Source organism: Crotalus tigris, unplaced genomic scaffold (assembly GCF_016545835.1).
Source record: "Crotalus tigris isolate CLP2741 ecotype Arizona unplaced genomic scaffold, ASM1654583v1 scf7180000024388.1695876, whole genome shotgun sequence".
NCBI classification, from domain to species: domain Eukaryota; kingdom Metazoa; phylum Chordata; class Lepidosauria; order Squamata; family Viperidae; genus Crotalus; species Crotalus tigris.
Window position 1 is genome coordinate 82,885 of NW_024100558.1, and position 23,765 is coordinate 106,649.

Here is a 23,765-nt window from a genome sequence, read left to right on the forward strand (position 1 = left end):
CCCTGGATGGACCGGCTGCAGATTGGGTGGTGAACTTGCATGACTCCAATGCCCCAGAACTCAGTAACTTCAACCGTTTCATGTCCTCTCTGAGAATACGATTTGAAGACCCCCTGGCTGATCACAAGGCCTGTGAAAGGATAAAAACGATGAGGCAAGGCAAACACCCGGTGGCTGAATATACACAAGAATTCCGGGCCATTGCCAGCAAACTGAATTGGCCAGAAGACATCCTCCTTAGCCATTTCAAAGACAGACTAAATTATGATCTATATGACGCTTGCCTGCCCCGAGGGGACCCACACCAACTTGAGGAATGGTACATCTTGGCAGAGGAAGCAGAGATCGACATATTGAAAAGACACCGCCGAGGAAAACAATGGAGCCGCCCCCCGCCTGATCTGACACACGAACCGGTGAAATCATCGGCTACAGCCAAGAAGCAAATGGGATGTTTCAAGTGCGGAAGAGAAGGGCATCGAGCTGTAGAATGCCGCTCCAAAGCCCCCCAGCACAACCCAGACAGATCCCCGATCAACAAATCCGGAAAGCCTTCAGCTAAGCCAAAAAAAAATTGCCATGAGAATGAGGGAGATTGCGGAACCCCCCACCTCTGCTCACTAAGGGAAAAGAACTCCAGCCTACACCACAGGGCCGGTGGATGCCTCAGATGACAGCTCGGAGGGCGAACCCCTGGTAAGTGGACACATCACACCCATCCTCAAGACAATGACTATATTAATTCCCCCCATGCCCGAAGCTGTGAAAGTGAAAGCCTTAATAGACTCTGGCTGCACCCGCTGCCTCATTAGCCCAACACTAGTGGGGAATCTGGGCATCCCATCGAGGAGACTGGAACAACCAATTTCATTTGGCCAGTTAATGGATCCATAGCAGGGGGGGTGCCAGCTACCCTAGCCACTCTACCAATACACCTCTCCCTGGGCAAACATGAGGAGGACACAACGTTTGTGGTGACCCCAGGCATGGAATGCCCAATGATTCTAGGGATGGAATGGTTGAAAAAATGGAACCCCTGGGTAAATTGGAGGACGACAGAAATCAAATTCCCGAAGGGGGACCCTATGGACTTAAAACCCCAAGGGAGGCTACCACAATCAAGAATAGAAAAAGCATCCATAGGAGAGAAAAAAAGATTAACAGAAATACCAGAGGAATATTGCTGAAGTTTTCAGTGAGGAGAGGGCAAATGAGCTCCCCCCCCCCCACCGACCCACAGACTGTACCATTGAATTCAAGCCTGGGGCAAAACTCCCGAAGCCCAGATTATACTCCATGAGCCCAAAGGAGAAGGAGGAAATGGAAAAATTCATAAAAAAAACATAGAGAGAGGTTTCATTGAGCCAGCCAAGCCTAAAGTGGCTGCCCTGGTCCTGTTTAGAGAGAAGAAGGATAGCTCTTTACGTTTATGCGTGGATTATAGGGCCCTGAATACAATCAGTGAAAGCAACCTATACCCTCTGCCCCTCATGAAAGACATGCTGTCACACCTATCGAAAGGGAAAATTTTTTCTAAACTAGACCTAAGGGAAGCTTACTATCGCGTGAGAATTAAGGAAGGGGATGAATGGAAGACTGCATTCAACTGCCCCATGGGGTGCTATCAATTCAGCAGGGCATTTTGGATTTGTAAAAATTTTACATTTAATTAAACGGCAATTTTGGTGGCCATCCATGAAAAAGGACATAGAAAGTTATGTGGCCAGTTGTCCAAAATGTGCCACTGCAAAGAGGTTGCAAGGGAAATCGCCAGGACTATTGCAAACAGTGGCAAGTCCCTCAACCCCCTGGAGAGAAATAGCCATGGAGTTTATAGTGGAATTGCCAGAAAGCAATGTGAATACTGTGGTCTGGACGGTCACTGGCTTGTTTTCCAAACAGGTGCACTTTATCCCTTGCCAAAAGAATCCCACTGCAAAAGCCTTAGCAAAGCTTTTCATCCAGCACATTTACAGATTGCATGGGGCACCCCAACGCATCATCTCTGACAGGGGGGTGCAATTTACATCTGCATTTTGGAAGGAATTTTTATCCCTCTTAGGAACCACTCAGGGACTGACATCTAGCCACCACCCACAAGGAAATGGGGGGGCTGAAAAAATGAACTCCGTACTTAAGCAATATTTAAGATGTTTTCTTAGTTTCCAGCAGAACGAGTGGGCGGACTTACTCCCTTTTGCAGAAGTTGCCTACAATAATGCAGTCCACTCCAGCACAGGTTACACTCCTTTTCAAATAGCCACCGGTCAAAGTTTCAACCCCATGCCAGAATTAACCCAAAACGAACCAACGATCCCCTCGCTGAAAGAATGGATGGAGAAATTACAAAACACCTGGCCAATAGTCAGAAAAGCACTAGATGAAGCTAGGCAGGCATATAAAACACAAGCCGATAAAAAAGGGTTGAGCCTACACCATTCATTATAGGAGAAATGGTGTACTTATCTACAAAATACCTAAAGTCCCTACAGCCCTGTTAAAAAACTTGGACCAAAATATATAGGACCTTTTCCAATTAAAAGAATCATAAATCCAGTAACAGTAATATTAGAATTACCCAAAAATCAGGCAAATACACCCAATTTTTCATTGCAGCTTGCTGAAAAGAGAGCATCAGTCACCTCTACAGCCAAAAATCCCCCCTCACCACCTCCAATCATGGTGGAGGGCAAACAACACTTCGAAATAAAGGAAATCCTTGACTAGGAGATATCAGGAGCAACTCAGTTCCTAGTTGCCTGGAAACGCCTCCCTACCTCACAAAACGAGTGGGTCCATAAACGTCATGTCAGAGCCCCGAAGCTATTGAAGAAGTTTCACACAGAGTATCCTAACAAGCCTGACTAACTTTTATACCTGTTTTGTTTTCTTTCAGGTGAATTTTTCTTATTTTTAAGGGGGCCAGATGTCAGAATCCAATTATACTTCATCTCCAGTTATCAATTATAGAAAACCCCATTTCTGCCCTCTCTGGATTCTGTCATAAAGAAAGAGAGGGGGGTGAACAAAGGGGCTTTATGGCCCTCACTTCCTTTGGTACAACTTCAAAGGGTTTGAATGTGGATAGCACCAAAAGGCCTTATCATAACAAAGGAGGTTATTTACCTTTCATGTAGTTTTATCTGAAGTCTCCATCCAGCCGGTAAAAAGGAAAGAGGGGTGGGATTGTGATGCCTGAAACTGTCACTGGTAGAGGAGGGTGATTGGGTGGGACTACTGGGGAACCCCTTAAAACCTTGAATGGGAGAGCTTGGACCCCAAGTCCTGTCTAGAACGCCTACAACCATTTTCTCTTAATAAAGGATTCCTGTTGGAAGAATTATTCCAAGCGTTCTGTCTTCTTAAGATGCAAAGTGGGGTGGGTCCTTACACATACCTAGAAAAAAAGAAAAAAAAAGTAGGAAAAAAAAGAAAAAAAGAAAAAGATATTCTCAATTATGTATTCTATATCTTATTCTAATAACTCCTCCTTTAAAAAAAATCCAAATCCAAAACCTTAAATCAATCCACCTTTCAGAAGCCTTTTCAACCCATACATATACATTTAAATCTCATTTTTTGTATCTTATTCTAGCTTTTTTCTGTGCCAAGGAGGTTTCCATAGTAAAGCATCCACAAATGTCTCTCCCATCATTCCTTGAAATATCATGTAGATCAAGGAAAAGCCTCCCATTATGGCAATGAGTACATCTGGGGTTGAAATTGGGAGCTGACTGTCCAGGTTATGGCAATTCTCGATAGATCATGGTTGAAGATCTATTATTTTTGGAGTTCCATATGGTTTAGTTACAGTCCCTTTTTTATCGTCAAAAGTCTCAATAGATTGTGTATAAAATGATGTAAAGTCCTCTTTGGTGTTGATTTGTTCTTCTGTTGTTTTTTGGTCTGTAAGATAGTCAGTTGGAGTCTGCAGGTCAATTTGCCCTTCTGGGGTAACCTCCTTGGTTTCCATTCTAAAATTCATTTGTTCTGAAGCTTCAAAGATTTTTTCCAGTATAAGTTGATAATCCAAGTGTGAATCAAGTTCCTCCATCTCATTAAATTTTACATCGTGTTGAAAACAGGCCTCTTGGGCCTTAATCTGTTCCTCCTCTACTGATTCTTGGCCTGTGAGATGTTCAGTTAGAGATTGCGCTTTATTTTGTCGTTCCAAAACAAGCTCTTTTGTACTGGAAACTATTAACTCAGTAGTTTCAAGAATTTTGTCCTATAAGCTTATAGTTAAGATGTAGATAGGAATCCTCCATTTCTGTGTTATTTGGAGCTTTTAATCATTTAGTGGAGGCTGTATTAATAAAAGCCAATCAATGTCCACCTCCACAGTTTGAGGGTTTCAACACAGCTGTTCTGCTTCTTATCTTTTCCCTTTTATAATAATTTGAAGGTCAAAGTCAGTCTCCGAATCAAAGGGAAAGAAACAACAGTTGCAATAATTGCTTTCCACCATAAGATGTCCCCAGAGAGTTATTTAGTATTTTTCCTCTTTCCTTTAAATAAAAAAAAGAAAAACAAACACATACAAAAAAACAATATTCTCCTAATGAATAGCGTGTTAAGGCTCTATCATAGGGGTTTTATTTGGACCCCAAAGTGTCCAAAAAATAAAAGGCATTAAAGTTATTTTTTTTTGTTCCGAAGCTTTTCTAAAGACAATGCTGCTTTAGCAAAGTAGGGAAGTAGTTCCAAAAAGGCTTTTTACAGGAATAAGTAGGAAAAGGAGAGGCAAAGAAGGGTCTCACCCAGATCTTCCACGGTAGTTCTTTTTCACTTAGATGTTCTTGTGACTTTCGGCTGGTGCAGCTAAGTGATCAGCCATTTTACTGGATGATCTTTACTCCGTCGGCCCAAAGGAGCAGCCTCAGACCACAGAAGGAGCTGCCACTCTTCCACAGTCAGACAAGAGGCCTCCTCAATGGTGGTCTCCCCTCTAGGGAGACTTTCGACCCTGTTCAGGGTCTTCCGGCAAAGGAAACTCAGCCGGCAAAGAGACGGCTCTTTACGCACAACCACTAGTGCCGTGACCCGGAACCAGAAGACTGCAATATTACATTCTAACCACTGCACTACCACAGATTTTGGATGCCATGAAAGTAAAGGGCATTACAATATTTAATTTATTATTGCCTTTTCTATCATCAGGAATGAAAGAAAGTCAATACAGAATTTTAGTTAGCTTTGGATAAGCAGGACACCACAATTCATTGCTGGGTTAATTAAGCAGATCATTTCCATTTTACTGCCTCGACATCTGCTCCTGGTCCGACAACCTGATGTATGACTTCAGCCTGTATGTCTCAGAGTTATCAGCTCACCTTTGGCCTGAAAATTAAGTTTCATTTCACCCTGTTTAGAACAAACTGGTGAGTCACTGCAGCTGTCAAAGTTTTTCCATGCATAAATCTCCAGCAGATTAAACATAGCTGACATTTGGCTTAGAATATTAAAAGCTCAAGAATGTCGTGTACAAGCAGCTGAATGAATGGCAGTGTGAAGATAAAAATGAAGATGTCATTTTTAGTGACTAATAAATGACAAAGATAATGCCCGTTTGCATGGATATTGAATAACTTAGTTGAGTCTTCCCAACCCTCTTTCCGCAACAATGATTTTATAGATGGCTAAGGATTCTGATTTTGAATTTACCGGCCAAGAAGATTGCTTTGCCTAACTTGATGTTCTTTGGGAAAAGATGAGTATCCATCAGTTTGAGTATTCAAAGACATCGGTAACAAAGAAAACAAGTAGCCTTAACAAAAATAACAGAAATATAACAGAATAACAGAGCTGGAAGGGACCTTGGAGGTCTTTTAGTCCAGAGGCCTTTTGGGCATCAGGGACCAGTTATGTGGAGAGTGGTTTTTCTGTGGACTGGAAGGGTTGTGGTTTTGTGTGCTGCCTGCATCCTGTGGATGGGGCTTTGCTTGTTTGTGCAGACCAGTTGCTGGCATGCCACGGCCCTGTTCTAGTTCAATCCCCTGCTCAGGCAGAAAACCCTATACCATTTCAGGCAAATGGTTGTCCAATTCCTTCTTAAAAACTTCCAGTGTTGGAGCACTCATAGCTTCTGGAGGCAAGTCATTCCACTGATTGTGACAGAGTATTGAGATTACCATGTTATGAACCATTTGTATCATCTTATATGAGCATGAGAGAAAACAAAGAAGGAAAAGGAAGAAAAACAGATAATAAATAAATCCCATTAACAAAAGTATAAAATTCACACCAGATTACCAGCGAAATGGAACTGAAGCTGTTGAACTAAGTCAGAATTCTAAGCAGGAATCACTGCTCTACAATCCCTGAGTAATTTAAGAGTAGAGATAGGCCAAGCAATATAAACCTTATCCATTTTATTAGCCATTTTAATAAGGCAGTATTTCAGTTCAGTTCCTTTTAGATTTATAAGTAATCTTTTGTTTTTTTAAAAATACATAGTCATTCACAACTTTTCATCACATAGTGAGCTTTGATTGAAATTCTCTCCTAAGGATGTTATACTTGATGAGGTAAATTCAGGAGCATCCACAGAGAGAGACATGTAAAATGGGGACAGGGCTTGGATAGCAGAATTACAACTGCCATCTTGAATTCTGTGCCTTATGTCTCAATGTGGATTCCCTGGGTAATTTTTTTTTAATTCTCCAGTGGAAACTTAATTTTCTCTTTGTAGACTACCACTCTTTTCTTTAAATGTTATAGAAATGGTTTGCTTCTCTTCAGCTTCATTTCTCCCATAAAGGTTGTGCATATCTAGATTTTTGACTACTTCAAGTAACTCATAGAATTCATTTTGGCAACTAATCAAAAATCTGTTCTTGTAAAAATCCATGGCAGATTTTGCCTTCCTTGGCTAGCAATATTTTAGAAATGAGGGAGGAGACTGACAGGTGCTTTTTGCTTCATTTCATCTTTACACAGTTATTGTAGCTTGCTGCAGTTATTTTCATAAAAAACTAATAACAGTGTGGCCTGAATTCATCTCATATCCATATCTCACCACTTCCTCCAGAGTGTAGACACAAATGCAAAACAAGCTTTTTCTGAATATTTAAACGGATGCTTGTTAACATGTTTTTCACTTATTCCAAAGGAAAAATAAATCTGAGTGAAAGGCATTGTAGTCTAATGGGAGTTTCTTACAGAGGTATGGCATATTCAGATCTGCACCTAGGTCATCCCCATCATCAGGATGGCTTTGTTTTTGTAGTAGTTGTTGTTGATCTCCCCAGCAACACGACTCATGCTTTGCTCAGGAGGGTATTTGCAAATGGCTTTCAGCACTTTATTGCAGATACTATAGTATATGCATCGCTTTATGGCCTCTGACATGAATAATGTAAAAGAATCAAAAATATAGTTGTCATGGTAACAATTTCAAGCTGATAGAAACACTTGATAGAGAGGTGAACAGTGTCACAAGAACAGGTCACTCTTAACATCAAAATGTTTCCTCTTTGATTTCAAGAAATATCTCTGCTTGCAATAATATATCTATTTCCTTCAATGCCATTGAACTCCATGATATTTGTTTTGAAGGACACAGAGAAGATGGTACTGTTAGATTCAGAAATGCCTGGTCCCTCCTTGATCTTTCTATTCCTATGATCTAATTATCTTAAGCCACACTGTCTTCACTCTAAAGATGGGTGAATCTAATAGTTTTGGCCCTTACCATCTTTGCAACACTTTTGTACCTGGTTCTGTCCCAGTTCTTCATGAAACCTATTTTAAAGACAAGGTGCATAAAGTGGATCACATCTGTCTGATGGAGGAATTGTATGGGTTAGTTCCTCCACTTGAACTCTGTTTGTGGGTTAATGCAAGAAATCTGAATGCAATCAGCATAATATTGAAAAGGCTCCAACAGCACCATAAACTGACTTTTCCTTACATCTGATTCATGATTTGTTTTTAATCTTTGAAGTTAATGTTTCTTAATCTTGGTAACTTTAAGAAGTTGGACTTCATCTCCCAGAATTCCTCAGCCAGCCTGCTGGCAGGGGAATTCTGGGAGTTAAAGTCCATAGGTCTTAAAGTTATTAAGGTTGAGAAACACTACTATAAACAAGAATGGATGGGGAAGATGAAAATGCTGAAAGAAGAAAGTGATGTATCTTTGAAATACATTGCCACATTGTAGAGAGGTCAATGATGGTGTGTTTATTCAAAGTAGATTGCTTTAAGTTTTCTGCTCTCTTTTCTTATCAACCTCAACTTTAAACCAGATGTGGACTGGACAAAAGGAGGTTCAAAATAGGAGTGGTCAAGGGTGTCTAATAGACACCAGTGCCACTTCACAGCAAGATCAAAGGGAGAAATTAAAGAAGAAATTCAAAACAACATTTCAGAAGCAATTTTAGATGGGTTTGACCATTTCTGTCAAGGACTAGATCCACTTTTTGGAATGGATGAAAACAAGCGAAACTCAAAACCTGTTCAGTTGAGTACATTTTTTTCAAATGTAGAGATTTTTCAGAGTTTTTTTTTAAAGTGAACATGATTTTTAGTATAATGGAATAAGATGTTCTATCACTGTAGAGTCGTCGTGGTAGGTTAAGTGGCCCTTGACTTTTAGCTATTTCTGTACCAAATGGAAGCTGCTTCCTTCTTCTTTTTCCCTCCATTAATATTATTGGTAGTGTTACTCTGCCTGGCTAGTATATCATATAATAAAGCAGCTTCAGGGGTTGGTGACAAGTCTCATTATTCATGATTCATGTAGCCATTCATGGTTGAAAACCTGAGAAAAGGCCATCAAGTAACAGGAATGTGTATTTATTCAATGCTAAACTGATCCAAGGCAATGAACAACATGCCAGAAAGAAGATCAGCGACATCACTGCCTGTGCAGGTCTTTGAGAAGCTTGCAAGACACAAACAAGAATAGCCATATAATAGAAGCACTTAATCATATAGACACTGGCAAGCATTTTTACTAGTTTCCTATCCCCTATGAGAATTGCTCATAACAAAACAAGTTTCTGAGTTGACTAGTCTATTTTACTTATCTCTTAAGGAATTGCTATATATGCAGTCCTTTTCATGTAAAAAGATGCCAGGAAAGGGACTTATTCACCATTTTACTGATGAGTTACTTGGCCATATGGATGTTTGAAATGAACTCACAAGACTGTTTTTTTTTTAAATGTGGAAAAGACCTTGGGAGACAGAGCAAAAAAATGCTGCTAGGAGGGAATGGTCAGATAAGAGAGGACATAGTTCACATCAACAATGTTGGTGGAACAAGAACTAAGAAAATTCCCTCCCTAGTTTCTCAGATTATAAAGAAGGTCACTGGAAATTTGTAGATTTAGACATTGTTAATGCAGACATTATAAAATAGAAGTATCTGATCTGCTACTTCAACTAGCTGGAAGACTTCTAACTGAACATCTTACCACAAAGTAGAATTAGTTTTGACTGTGTTTCCTGCCTGGTCTATCTGAGAAGGCTGACACTTTTTTAGTTTCTTAAATGCATAGGTTTTGATAGAATCAGTTGTAGGATAAAATTAGGAGTGGAGAGATTTTGAGATTGTAGAATCTCTTTCCCAATTAGTGGAAAGTAATGATGTGGACGTGGATCCAGACATCAAGTGGTGGCTTAGGAAAAAAAAAAACTAATGGTATATGTTGACCTTCAAAGTCCACAACAATACTGGACTATCCCTTTCATTGAATGTAAACTAGCACTAATAAGACAAGAATTGATGATTCATAGTCAAAACATTTTACATATCGTATCCCATAGGACATCTTCCTGGGATTGGGGGTAGGTTGGGATTTGGGGACGGGCTCTTCATAATGCCACTGACCTGATCCAGCAAATTCTTCTCATTGATCCCTGACTTTGGAATATGCATAATTCTGTCAGACATAAATTAGAGTTCCTGATTTCCATAGCAAATACAACCCAATAATGCCACATAATTTTAGATTATGGATAAGACTTTTTCCCAATGAAAAGGATGTTCAGTTAAAATTAGAACATTTTCAACCAGCATTTCAGATTAATATTAGAAGCTCTTTTTTTTCTGCTTCTCAAATGTCAAGCAGATCTTTTCTAACTTCTCTTAAGAAGATATGGGGGATTAACAGATTATTTTATCCTATTAAAACTAGCTTTGAGAGTATCAAAGTAAGAGGCACATTTTGAAAGATGTTAATTTTGACATCTCCTCCTTCATTGCTATTTGTTCTGTCTCTCCCTCTCTTCTGGTTCCCACATCTGGAAGTTAAATCTTTTGAACGTTGAGTTCTGACTTCTTTCACCAAGAAAAGCCCAGCATTAACATTAAATAACATTTTTGAAGTTTAAATAAATTTCCTATTCTGTTTGTTGATGTTTGCTCGTATGACACTTGTTTTATTTTATTTATTGGATTGGTTGCTCAATGGATGACTTTTCGGCCAAGGGTGTTCCAAGCACCTTAATAATTTAAACACAGAAGTGAACATGGAACCTTATAAAATGAAAACAAAACCGACACACACTTTGATTGAATGAAAGTGTAAAAAAGATTTATGATATGACCAGAGATGTGCATGGTTTAACAATCACATCAAACATAGAACATAGAATGCACTGAAATCTCTAATAGTGTTTGAAAACGTAATAAAAATGAAGAATGTAGGAATCCTGTTTTAGTTTTTCTTCATGAGCTACCTCTGTTAATAGAAAGGTGAGATTCTCCTATTCCATCCCCAAGTCCTCAGATTGGCTTGGGGAGATTGGAAACCCATAGGAATCAAATCTGGAAGGCCATGGGTAGGAGGAGAATAGATCATTGTTCCATTGATTCCATTGGTAGAAGCAGCTTTCTTACCAAATCCAAAATGGATTTAATATAGTGTGAATTGACTAGACTTTCAGTGGTGTCATTTCACAAAGAAAATCACATTATAAAATATGAACAGACTTTTCCATATGAACTTTTGATGCCTCTCTAAAGCCTTCCAAACTTCTGAGATTTGAAGTTATTTGTCTTTCTATAATAAACTGCCTATGAAATCTTCAGGTAGTATGAAAAATTCATCATTCTGGAGACAGGGCATTTTGATGTTTCCCAGAATTTTCCATGTTTCTTTCAGAAAATGCCTACAGGCCAGAAAATGCCTACACCCTGAAGTAATGGCTTCACTTTATTGCACGGTTTCATTAACAGAATCTTGCAAGTCTGAAAATATATTCCTCCCCTGTCACATTTATATCCCAAGAAACTAGGGAAGATCCCTACTGAGATGTTTGCCATGCCCCCAATCCTTCTCTTCTTATCCAACTATTGCCCTGGCTGAGTTCTTCTCCCTGTCCCATATATCATTAGAGCAGTGGTTCTCAACCTTTTTAATGCCGCGACCCCCAACCGGTCATAAGTCGAGGACTTTCCCTGCCCGGGAGCGCCACGCATGCGTGGTGCTGCCCCCTGTGCCAGCCGAGGCATAGCTGGCAAGCGGCAGAGACGGCGCAGGCCAACCACCGGCTGGACCACCAGCTGGCCCAGCCCAAGGGAGTTAAGGCACCCGCCGGGCCCCACACGCGCCAGCAACCCTCCCTGCACCCGCCAATCTCCCACTTCCCACCCCTGGCCCTCTTTTATTTACATTTTTAGTAGTTGCTCAGCAGGGAGGAGTGGAAGCTTCCAGACAGCTCGCCTTCGCTGCAGACAACTTGCAGCAGTGTTTGCAGAATGGGGCTTTTGGCGGGCTCAGCAGGGCAGAGACGGCCTGGACAATTCCTGTTGGCTTTTGAAAGCCAATAGAATTAGACTCTGTTCAAGAGAGTCTGTTCTATTGGCTTTCAAAAGCCAATAGAATAAAAGGGAGTAGCACAGCTAAGAAAAAGGGGGAAAAAATGGTGGACTGCATTGTTTGGCGACCCCTGTGAAATGGTCGTTCGACCCCAAATGGGGTCCCAACCCAGGTTGAGAACCATTGCATCAGACCTATTGACTTAACACATTCTCCATAGTGAACACTACCCAATGGTTTAGTCATCATGTCTGCCAAATCATCCTAGAAGAACAATGATGTAAACTAATCAATTTTCCTTTTACAGCTTCCCTGACATTACAATACTTAATGTCTACATGTTTACTTCTGTTTTTCACCCTGTCACCGTTGCCATTTTTATACAGGCAGCATTGTCTTCAAATACCTTTACAGATTCTTTTACATTAATATTTAAATCTTGCAACAACTGTACATACCATGTTACTTCAGAACACAATTCAGATAAAGCAATAAACTTTGCTTCCGCTGTTGAAATAGCAACAGTTGTTTGTTTTCTGGACTTCCATCCAATCAGAGTCCCTCCAAACAATATTATAATCCCAGAATTTGATTTCCTTGTGTTTATGTCATTTGCATAGTCACTATCGACATAACACTTTAATTTCAATTCCTCAGTAATCTGTATTTGAAGACCCAAATTTATAGTTCCCTTTAAATATCTGAGAACCCTTTTTACACCCATCCAATGTAACTTTGTAGGTGCAGCAGTAAAATGACTCAAAATGCTTACTGCGCAAGCTATGTCTGGTCTGGACCACTGTGATAGATATAACAAACTCCCTATTGCTGAGTGATATATCTCTTGATCACAGGTTTCACCTTTGTCCGCACTTAAACTATTATAAAAATCGCACTCATGGGTGTGGGAGCAGTATTGCAATCTTTCATATTATATTTCTCCAATAACTGCTCAATTTTTCTCCTTTGACTGAGAATATAACCACCTTTTTCATTTTTCTGTATCTCTACACCGAGATAATTTTTTATTTCTCCCAAATTCTTTAATTCAAATTTCTTTCCTAATTTATCAGCAAATTCTTTGACTTGTGATGCATCTTTTGTGATGAAGCAAAGATCATCCACAAATGATAACAATAGACAATTCCCTCCTTGTAACTGTCCAGTATATATACAATTATCAGCTTTGCAACTTTTAAATCCAAGATCCTTTAAAGCAGTATCTAAAAACATTATCTTCCATAATGATTTTTCCATCATTAGATGAGTTATTGCCATTTAAGTTTCTGGCTGACTGCTTCAGCCCATAAATAGCCTTGTTTAATTTATATACCATGTTAGGTTTTGCAATTTCACATCCTGGTGCTTGAATCATATAAATTTCTTCCTCTAACTCAGCATTGAGGAATGCAGTTGTGATATCAAAGTGCCAGATTTTATGCTTATATGCCGCTGCCAATGCCAGTGCTAATCTTATATTCTCACTTTTCACAGTTGGCGCAAATACTTCATTGTAGTGCACATTCTTTAATTTGGCCTTATACTGTATATCATTATTTGGCAATACCTTTTTCTTATATACCCACTTACAACCCACAGCTTTGGTTCCCTGTGGCAAAGTCACTGATTTAAATACTTCATGGTCTCCCATGGATTTCATCTCTTTATCCATGGCCTCCTTCCATCTTTCTTGTTCAGCTTTTGGTAATGTCAATACCTCTTTATAACTTCTTGGCTCATACCACACATTACAAACCTTTACCTTGCTGGCAGAATACCTGTCAGGCAGAACTCCTTTGTTACATCGCTCTGACCTACGTGGTATTAACTGCTCCTGTGTCTCAAGTCTATCTGGCTTCATGTCTTCTTCAGCCTCTCCTCCCTGAACATTGACATCTTCAATAATGATTTTTCCATCATTAGATGAGTTATTAAATAGATCACCATCATTAAGTGAGACATACCCAGAATTTGCATTAATTCTGTCCCAATTTTGTTCTGCAAAATTAGCAGACCTTGAAATTATAATTCTTTTACTTCCATTGCTAAAGCGATATCCTTTTGACCCTGGCTCATAGCCCACAAACCTGAGCTTTCTTGCCTTTTGCTGTCCCTTTCTTCTGATTGCCTTCGGAATATGTACCCATGTAGTACTTCCAAAAATTCTCAAATGTGCCAGTGATGGCTTTCTCCCATATAGAATGGCATATGGAGTATTATTAATGGAGGAACTCCACAGCCTGTTAACTATATAATTTGCAGTCAATATGGCTTCTCTCCAATAAGACCTGCTCATACCAGAATCCTCTAATAATGAATCTTTCATTGTTTGCAAAACACCATTCCTTCTTTCAGCTACACCGTTCTCTTCTGCTGTGTAAGGATTTGTACGTCTATGTTTTATCCCCAACTGCCACAACCATTGTTGGAATTTAGTTGACATAAATTCAGTATCTCTGTCAGTTTGCAACTGACACACTTGTTGTCTGTACCTTCTCTCTACAAAACTTACCCACTGTTTGAATTGTTGTAGCACCTCTGTCTTACTTCTAAGCAAGTAGCAAAATGAATACCTGCTATAATCATCAACAATTACCAGTGCATATTTTGCTCCTCCCAAACTGGCTTGCATAGGTCCCACCAGATCTGCATGGACCAGCTCTAGAACTCTTTTTGTTTGTCTTGTGCTATATTTACTAACTGGGAATGCCTTTGACTTCGATGCTTTGCATACTGCACAGTCCAAATATGTTTTGCATCCATTCAAATTTAGCCCTTCTGCAAAATCTTGCATTTGCTGCAAAACTTTAAAGCTTGCATGGCCAAGTCTTCTATGTAGAAGATGAACACATGAATCATGCTCTGCAACATTCTTAAATATATGGGAACATTGAACCTTTTGTCCCTGCAATACATATAGATTATCATCCTTTATGCCTTCTGCACAAATATTCCCATTCTTTTTGATGAGACACTTCCCATTTACAAAAATGACCTCAAAACCTTGTTTGTCTAAATTAGACACACTTAACAAATTATGTTCCATCTCAGGTACACAAAGCACATTGGTAAACTTTGATTCCAAATATGGAATTTTTACATCACCTCTTCCAATGACTTTTGCTTTCTGGCCATTTGCTAAAGCCACAGCTTCTTGTGCTACTGGAACAAACCTGCAAAATAATTCAGAGTTATTAACAATTGTTTGACTTGCCCCACTATCTATTAGCCACTTGTCTCTGTTGTTGCTATAGCAAACTTTTGCAACACCAAAATGTTCCTTTTGCAAATCAGTCCTTTTTGGTTGCATACAGTTTCTTTTCAGATGGTTGTTTGCTCCACAAATGTAGCAATTCTTTTCTTGCTTAGCTCTCTGCCTGCAAAATGTTTCTTCTTTTGTTGCAACTTGGTCCGGGTCCAATCTGCTTGTTTCTTCTCCTCTGGAGACTTGCAGTCTGGACCCCTTCCTCAGGAATTTCTCCTCGTGGCTGCTTCTAAAATGGCGCTTTTCTTGTTCATTAAGCAAACATGCCTTTAAAGCAGTGGTTCTCAGCCTGTGGGTCGGGACCCCATAATGCGGTCTCATTTAATTTTTGTATTTCTTTATACTACATCATAATGATATCCATTGAGTTGTTCTCTGACAAGGTAAATTATGAACAATAACATGTTATTATTCTTGATTACAGATAGATCTCGACTTACGACAGCAATTGAAAATTTCTGTTGCTGAGTGAGACAGTTGAGTGAATTTTGCCCCACTTTACAACCTTTCTTGCTACAGTTGTGAGGTGAATCTCTGCAGTTGTTAAGTTAGTAACACGGTTAAGTGAATCTGGCTTCCCCACTGACTTTGCTTGTCAGAAGATCACAGAAGCTGATCCCATGACCTCAAGGCATGGAAACCGTCATAAATATGAGTCAGTTGCCAAGCGTCTGAATTTTGATCATGTGACCATAGGGATGTCGCAATGGTTGTAAGTGTGAAAAACGGTCATAAGTCATTTTTAGTGCCATTGTAACTTTGAATGGTTACTAAATGAAACTGTTATAAATCAAGGACTACCTGTACCTCAGGACTTTTACAAATGTTTATCAAAGAAAGCCATTGTCATCTCTCTCAATTTTAGCATCTTATGCAGTTTTGTTACTATGCTAGAGTCTTCATTAATTGTATTAGTTGCTGTCTTATTCCCTTAGTTTTAGGGACATGATTAGTACATTTACTATTACTGCTACTTACTACCAATATTAATACTAGAAGGAGCAGTCAAGTTTTTAAAAGCTTACCTAGCACTGTATCTAGCTGACATTCTCCCTTTCATTCTCCCTTATTGCCTGTAATATCCATGGGATTAACCAAGAGGAGACAAAGGACATTTATATTTGTGTCACACATCATGACATCATTGTACAAACATACTGTTTGTGCAATAATATCTGATCCATGTGTTGTAGTATTGATAGCTTTACAACTTGTAAAGCTCCTCCGTCGAGGAGACTGGAACCAATCTCATTTGGCCAGTTAGATGGATCCATAGCAGGGTGGGTGCCAGCTACCCTAGCCACTTTACCAATACACCTCTCCCTGGGCAAACATGGGGAGGACATAACGTTTGTGGTGACCCCAGGCATGGAATGCCCAATGATCCTAGGAATGGAATGGTTAAAAAAATTGGAACCCCTGGGTGAATTGGAGGATGACAGAAATCAAATTCCTGAAGGGGGACCCTATGGACTTAAAATCCCAAGGGGGGCTACCAGAATCAAGAATATAAAAAGCATCCATGGGAGAGAAAATGGGACCACCAGAAATACCAGAGGAATACAGAGACCTTGCTGAAGTTTTCAGTGAGGAGAGGGGGGATGAGCTCCCCCCCCACCGACCCACAGACTGTGCCATTGAATTCAAGCCTGGGGCAAAACTCCCAAAGCCCAGATTATACTCCATGAGCCCAAAGGAGAAGGAGGAAATGGAGAGATTCATTAAAAAAAACCTAGAAAGAGGTTTCATTGAGCCAGCCAAGCCTAAAGTGGCTGCCCCGGTCCTTTTTAGAGAGAAGAAGGATGGCTCTTTACAATCAGTGAAAGCAACCTATACCCTCTGCCCCTCATGAAAGACATGCTGTCACACCTCTCGAAAGGGAAATTTTTTTCTAAACTAGACCTAAGGGAAGCTTACTATCGCGTGAGAATTAAGGAAGGGGATGAATGGAAAACTGCATTTAACTGCCCCATGGGGTGCTATCAATTCAAAGTCTTGCCATTTGGAATACAGGGGGGCCCTGCAGTATTTATGCAATTAATCAATGACATTCTAAGGGAGCACCTGTTTAAGGGGGTCCTTGTTTACTTGGACGACATTGTTATCTTCACCGAAACAAAAGAGGAACATGTCACCCTAGTCAGAACGGTTTTAAAGAAACTGTGAGCCGCCCACCTATATGCCAAACTCTCGAAATGTGAATTCCACCAGGAAAGGAGAGACTACCTAGGTTATCGCATATCCCTCCAGGGCATTGAAATGGACCCAGAGAAGGTCAGAGCAGTATTAGATTGGGCACCACCCTGCACAAGAAAGCAACTCTAAAGTTTCCTGGGCTTTGCAAACTTTTACCGCCCATTCATCCCCTCATTTGCCCAGATAGCCTTGCCCCTCACTAACTTACTAAAAACGAAGGGAGCATCCTCAGTAAAACCTAACCAGCCATTTAAATGGACAATGGAGTGCCAAGCAGCGTTTGAGAGATTAAAGAGACTTTTTTCTGCCGAACCAGTACTAAGGCACCCAGACATGGATAAGCTCTTCATAATACAGGCGGATGCAAGTGATGTGGCAGTGGGAGCTGTTCTATTACAAGAAAACGATGATGGGGTATTGCAATCCTGTGCATATACATCCAAGAAACTCACGGAAACGGAACAGTGCTGGCCCATGTGGGAGAAAGAGGCATATGGGATACGTTGGTCATTACTCACATGGCGCCAGTTCCTGGAAGGCAATAAAATCCCCTTCCAGGTGTGGACAGACCACAAAAATTTGGAAGCCTTGAAAACACCCAGGAAGCTCAACTCCAAGCAAGCCTGCTGTCCCAACATTTTCACCAATTCCACTTTACGCTCAAACATTTGCCAGGGCGAAAGAACAAGGGAATGTGGGGGCTGCAAAAATGAACTCAGTACTTGAACAATATTTGAGAAGTTTTCTTAATTTCCAGCAGAACAATTGGATGAACTTACTCCCTTTTGCAGAAGTTTCCTACAATAATGCAGTCCACTCCAGCACAGGTTACACTCCTTTTCAAATAGCCACCAGTCAAAGTTTCAACCCCATGCCAGAATTAACCCCAAACGAACCAAGGATCCCATTACTGAAAGAATGGATGGAACAATTACAAAACACCTGGCCAATAGTTAGAAAAGCACTAGATGAAGCTAGGCAGGCATACGAAGCACAAGCCGATAAAAAAAGGGTTGAGCCCTAATGTTAGATTCTATTTCAATTTCTTGTATCATGGCCTTTAAGTCCAAAGAAGTCCATATCATGTCAATTCTTGACCACGATTTATGTCTATTAGAATAAAAGGTGTATTGTGCTTTTTCTGGGTACATCTCTCTCGGGTGACGTCGTTGGTCCTAGACCCTGGGATACGAACTCTCCGTGCCCAGGGTCCGAATTTCTGTCGCTGGCGGGCCTGTTAGGGCTGAATGCCACCCTGGAGGGGTGGCCACCGAGAGGTGAATTCTTTGAGGAAAATAGCCTCTGGAACCAGTGTGAGAAAGGGGGAGAGCTGCCATCTTCAGCAGATCATTGGAGATAGGAGTCAGCTGTTTAAGGAAACAAGCAACTGATCCGGGTGAGATGATATCAGTTTTTGATGCAAAGTGGACCCTTAAGAAAATTGTCTGCCTTTAACGATAAGCTGGAAGCCTAAGGGGGGAGGAGGAGGGGATTTTTTGCTTCTCCCCCCTCCCAAAAAGCGGCGGTTTCAGCATTTTAAAAACTTTTGAAAAGTTTTTGAACTAAAGCTATATCGAAGGAACCAGCTTGCTTTACCATAGAGGGGAAGAAAGGTTTATTACTATCCTGTTTGGGGAAAGCCACCTTAATTGCTTTTTTTAAAGAATTTTTTTTGAAATACTTTTCCGTATTTATTGCTGGAATTTTCTCTTTTTCTTTTATTTTCTCCCTAAGTAAATGGTGAGAGAAGAAACAGCATCCCCTGGTGGTTATTCTTGCAATTTTTTTCTTTGTTCTCTTGCTACACTATCTTTTTTGCTACACTATCTTTGTTGATTCAGCTGTGGTGTTTGGCTCAAAACCCAGACACTTGGCTGACTGCCCAGACATTCATACCTCGTTTGGAGATTATTAAGAGAGACTGCTCTCTATTTTTTGTTTTGTTTTTTTGTCCTTGCTTGGTGTTTGATTCCCTTTTTGGATTGATTTTATTCTTTTTAAAATAAGGGAACCATAGAATAAGTCTTTTATGTTTACATTCAGATTATAAATCAAATATTCTTTTTTTTCTTCTTTTTTATTTGTTACTCTTTTTTGTCAGCCTTGTGTGGATATAAATATATTTTTTTCTTCTTTTTCTATTTGCTTTTTTTTTTGCCCAAAGATCTGCTATCCCTTTTTATATTTTTTCCTACTTTTTGATATTACTATTGCTGGATATTTTTATTTTACTTTTATTTTTTTCTGAAGATTTTGGATTACATATATTTTGGGGGGTTTTTTATCTCCTCTCCTTTGAGCTTTTTGGTGGAATACAACTGGCCATCAGACCCTACTCTTGGATTACAATTAATTGGGCCATCGAGCTTGATGTTGGATTATAAATAAATACAATAAATAGAATAAGCAAGATGAATGTTTCAAATTTGGTGAAAGGGGCAAGGAAGGGATCTACCCCTGAATCAACCTCAGTTAGTCCAGCACTTCAAAAATCGATTACAACCTTTTTACAGCCAGACACGCAGCAGAAGGATATGCAAGCCATTCTCCAGGCAATTATGGATTCTAAAATGGAAATGAAAAAGGATTTTGAAGACTCTAAAATGGAAATGAAAAAGGATCTTGAAGATTTGAAAAATGATTTGCTGAAGATGGATCAAAAAATGGAATCCTTTCAACAGGCAATGTCAGATACTCAACAATGAATGCTACTAATTTCTGGTCTACTACTACTGAAGACAAGTCAGTAGTAGTAGACCAGAAATTAGATGCTTTCCAAGATGAAAATCAGAGATTGGCACAATCTAACGTGGAAGAAAGTATGGCAATGATGTAGAACACGCATCATATTTTCTAAGCTTCCAAAATGTGATAGAAGAGAATGATGAGAACTTGTTACTATTGATAACTGAATTATTGGCGTACTTGCTTGGAATGGAATTGGACCAAATCAAAAGAGAAGTTGATCAAGTCTATAGAGTGAATTCAAATTATGCAAGAAGAAATAGAATGCCCAGGGAAGCTCATGTTACATTCAGCAAAAGAGCAGTATGAGATGAGATCCTGAGGGACCAACCTCTGAAATACAAAGATAAAAATTTGGTAGTTCTCAGACAGATCCCAAGAAGAATTAGAGAAGCTCGAAGAGAATACCAATTCTTAATGAGGAAATTGATCAGTAAAGGAGAAATCTTCAGATGGTTGGTCCCAGAAGGACTAATAATTTTTTGGGACACAAAAAGATATAGATTGAACACCCCACAACAAGCAGAGGATTTCTTTAATAATCATAGAGACTTTTTGGAGAGAGGTGAGGCGGAATCTAAGAAACCAGAGGAAACGACTGCAGGAACATCGATCCAAACGGAGGAAGAAGCAACTAAAAAGACACAATCAGAGACAGATAAGCTCTCCAAGAAAATTGAGATCTCGCCACAACTGAAACTATGGAAGAAATTGGAATTCTTTCAATAAATATAAATGGTCTTAACTCCCCATCAAAAAGGAGTAAAATATTTCATAGACAAAAGCTAAAAATGGATATAATTTGTCTCCAGGAGACACACATCAAGTTACAACATTCTAGAATACTTGAACAATTAAAACTTGGTCAACTTTAGTGCTGCAGCTGCCAAAAAAGCCAATCAAAATCATGTGAAGTATTACCACTTTACAATGTCTTGGTAAGGCCACACTTGAAATACTGCATCCAGTTTTGGTCACCATGATGTAAAAAAGATTTTGCAGTTCCTGTCTAATGTAAGGACCCACCTCAATTTACATCTTAAGAAGACAGAACTCTTGGAATATCTCTTCCAACAGGGATCTTTATTAAGAGAAGCTGATTGCAGTCTTGCTAGACAGGATCTGGGGAATCCTCTCCCACCATTCAATGTTTTAAAGTGTTCCCAAGCAGCCCCCACCCCAATGGAGCAAACTGATTCAATCCATCAGTCCGCTCCATTGGCACAATCACTCATCCTCTCTTTTCCCAGATCCCAGGCGTTGCATTTCCCACCCCTTTTTCCTCACTGCCGGCAAAGGGGAGAACTTCAGAGAGAGTAAGAAGAAAGGCGATGGCCACATTGTTATGGGTAGTTCTCTCGAAGAGAATCCACAAATGGTCACTTTGTAGTTAAAGAAGGAAGTGAGAGTCATAAAACCCCCATGCCTACCCTCCTCCCTTTTCGTAGTATGACAGAATCCAGAAGAGAGTAAGAATTGGTTTTTTATCAGAGTAAGTAGATAGAAATGAAATATAATTGGATTCTGACACAACCTAGCAGTTCGGAAGCATGCAAATGCAAGTAGATACTACTTCAGTGGGAAGGTAACAGTGCTCTGTGATGTCATCCTGACCACATGACCATGGAAATGTCTGTAGACATCACTGGCTCGATGGCTTCAAACTGGAGATGAGCACTGCCCCCTATAGCCAGCATTAGTGGAGTAAAATCTGCAATAGTTTTGCTGCAGTGGCATGTGCAGCAAAAGGCAATGGCTTCAATGTGACACTACATGCATGGGGTCATCATTATATAAATAACACACTTTCGTACTCATGGTCCAATGTCTGATGCAATTATGTCAGTCAGAGCATTGGTGTCATGATGTCAACAAACACATTTCATCATTTTTCCTCTTGTCCTCCTGAACAGATTCCCATGATCAGCAGCCACTTGGAAGAAAAGCTAGCTCTGGAACCAAACATATTTAATAGGCTAATTTAAACAGAATAACATAATATCAACAATAACAGAATAACAATAGCAGAATAACAGAATAACAATAACAGAATTACAGAATAACAACAATGACAGAATGACAATAGCAGAATAACAGAATAACAATAACAGAATAGAATAACAGAATAACAGAATAGCAAAATAACAGAATAACAACAAAATAACAATAGCAGAATAATAGAATAACAGAAACAGAATAGCGGAATAGAAGAATAACAGAATAACAACAATAACAGAATAACAATAGTAGAATAACAGAATAAGAATAACAGAATAACAGAATTTGAAGGGGCCTTGGAGGTCTTCTAATCCAACCTCAGGCTCAAGCAGGAAACCCTATGCCATTTCAGACAAATGGTTGTCCAATCTCTTCTTAAAAATCTCCAGTGTTGGAGCACCCACAACTTTTTGGGGCAAGCCGTTCAACTGATTAATTGTTCTCACTGTTAGAAAAATTCTCCTTAGTTCTTGATTGCTTCTCTCGATTAGTTTCCATCCATTGTTTCTTGTCTTGCCTTCAGGTGCTTTGAACTGTAGGTTGACTGTCCTCTTCTTCATGGCAGCCCCTCAGACATTGGAACATTGCTATCATATCGCCCCTAGTCCTTCTTTTCATTAAATTGGAAATGCCTAATTCCTGCATCCAAAATTATTTTCCATGGCAGAGAACAATAACTGCATCTGGCAGAAAATATCTGAGAAATAGCAGCGTTCACCTTTCCTCTCCTCCCACTGATACTCCATGTGTAGTTAGAGGCATCCATAGGATCTGATGCTTTTGTCAAAATAAGGAAAACAGCATTGCATCATTGTAACATGTGGTCCAGCCATTCCATGAAGCATTTCCTAAAAGGACAGAGCTTGGATTACAATCTATTCATTATTTTGCTTTTATTTTAGATGAGGAAATAGATATTTAAATAAAACTGATCAATGTTCTGATGGACGCTAGCTTTCTTTCTTTCACTCTTAGATTTTAATTTTGGCTTGCATATAGAATGTGTACAAACTGTGTTCCTTTTATTTCTGTTAGCTCTGATTGTATTACAGAACTTCATTCGTTCCGTTCTAGTGGAAGCTCAGATGAAGTTCTGAACAGGGTGAAAAAAATTCTTGAGGGGTTGCAGCATTGTAGGCATAAAGTATCTAGGGCCACCAGGTATGAAAATGATGGACAGAGCTGAAGCAATCTGTCAACAGGTCCATATTCGAAACTTCCCTTTTAAAATTCTACTTCCTGAGGATACAGCAGGATTCCAAACAAGTGAAGTGTGTTTTTTTCCTGAGATTTGAGTTAATCCTAACTCTAATCCTGAGTTAATTCCTTGCAAAAAAATTTTGAATTTACAGCTAAAGTTTTAACTAGCCTATACCTGTTGTAAAAATGAGTCGTATGGATTTCTTGAGAATCTCTACTTCAAAGCAGAGTTTACTGTGGTTCTTATTTATTGATTTATTTGCAATATGATTGGCCAGTTGCATTTTGATTTTCAACTCAATATCTGCTTGCTGACCATTTTTCCTGACTCAATCTTTTTCCTGTTATTCTCAGCAATATCCCATAATGATGACAATCACATTTTGAGAGTTGATATAGCCATGAGTCTGTTGGTCAAGTTTTAGGATAGCGGTATTGAGAGAAAGCTTTAACGAGAATGGAAGAAGGCATCCTAATTTGGATACCAAAGATTTTTTTATATATATAAAATTTTATTGATTTTCTATTTTTACAGATCATAGGTGCTTAGTAAACAATGTGTTCTCTGGGTACATTTTTTACTTAACAATAAA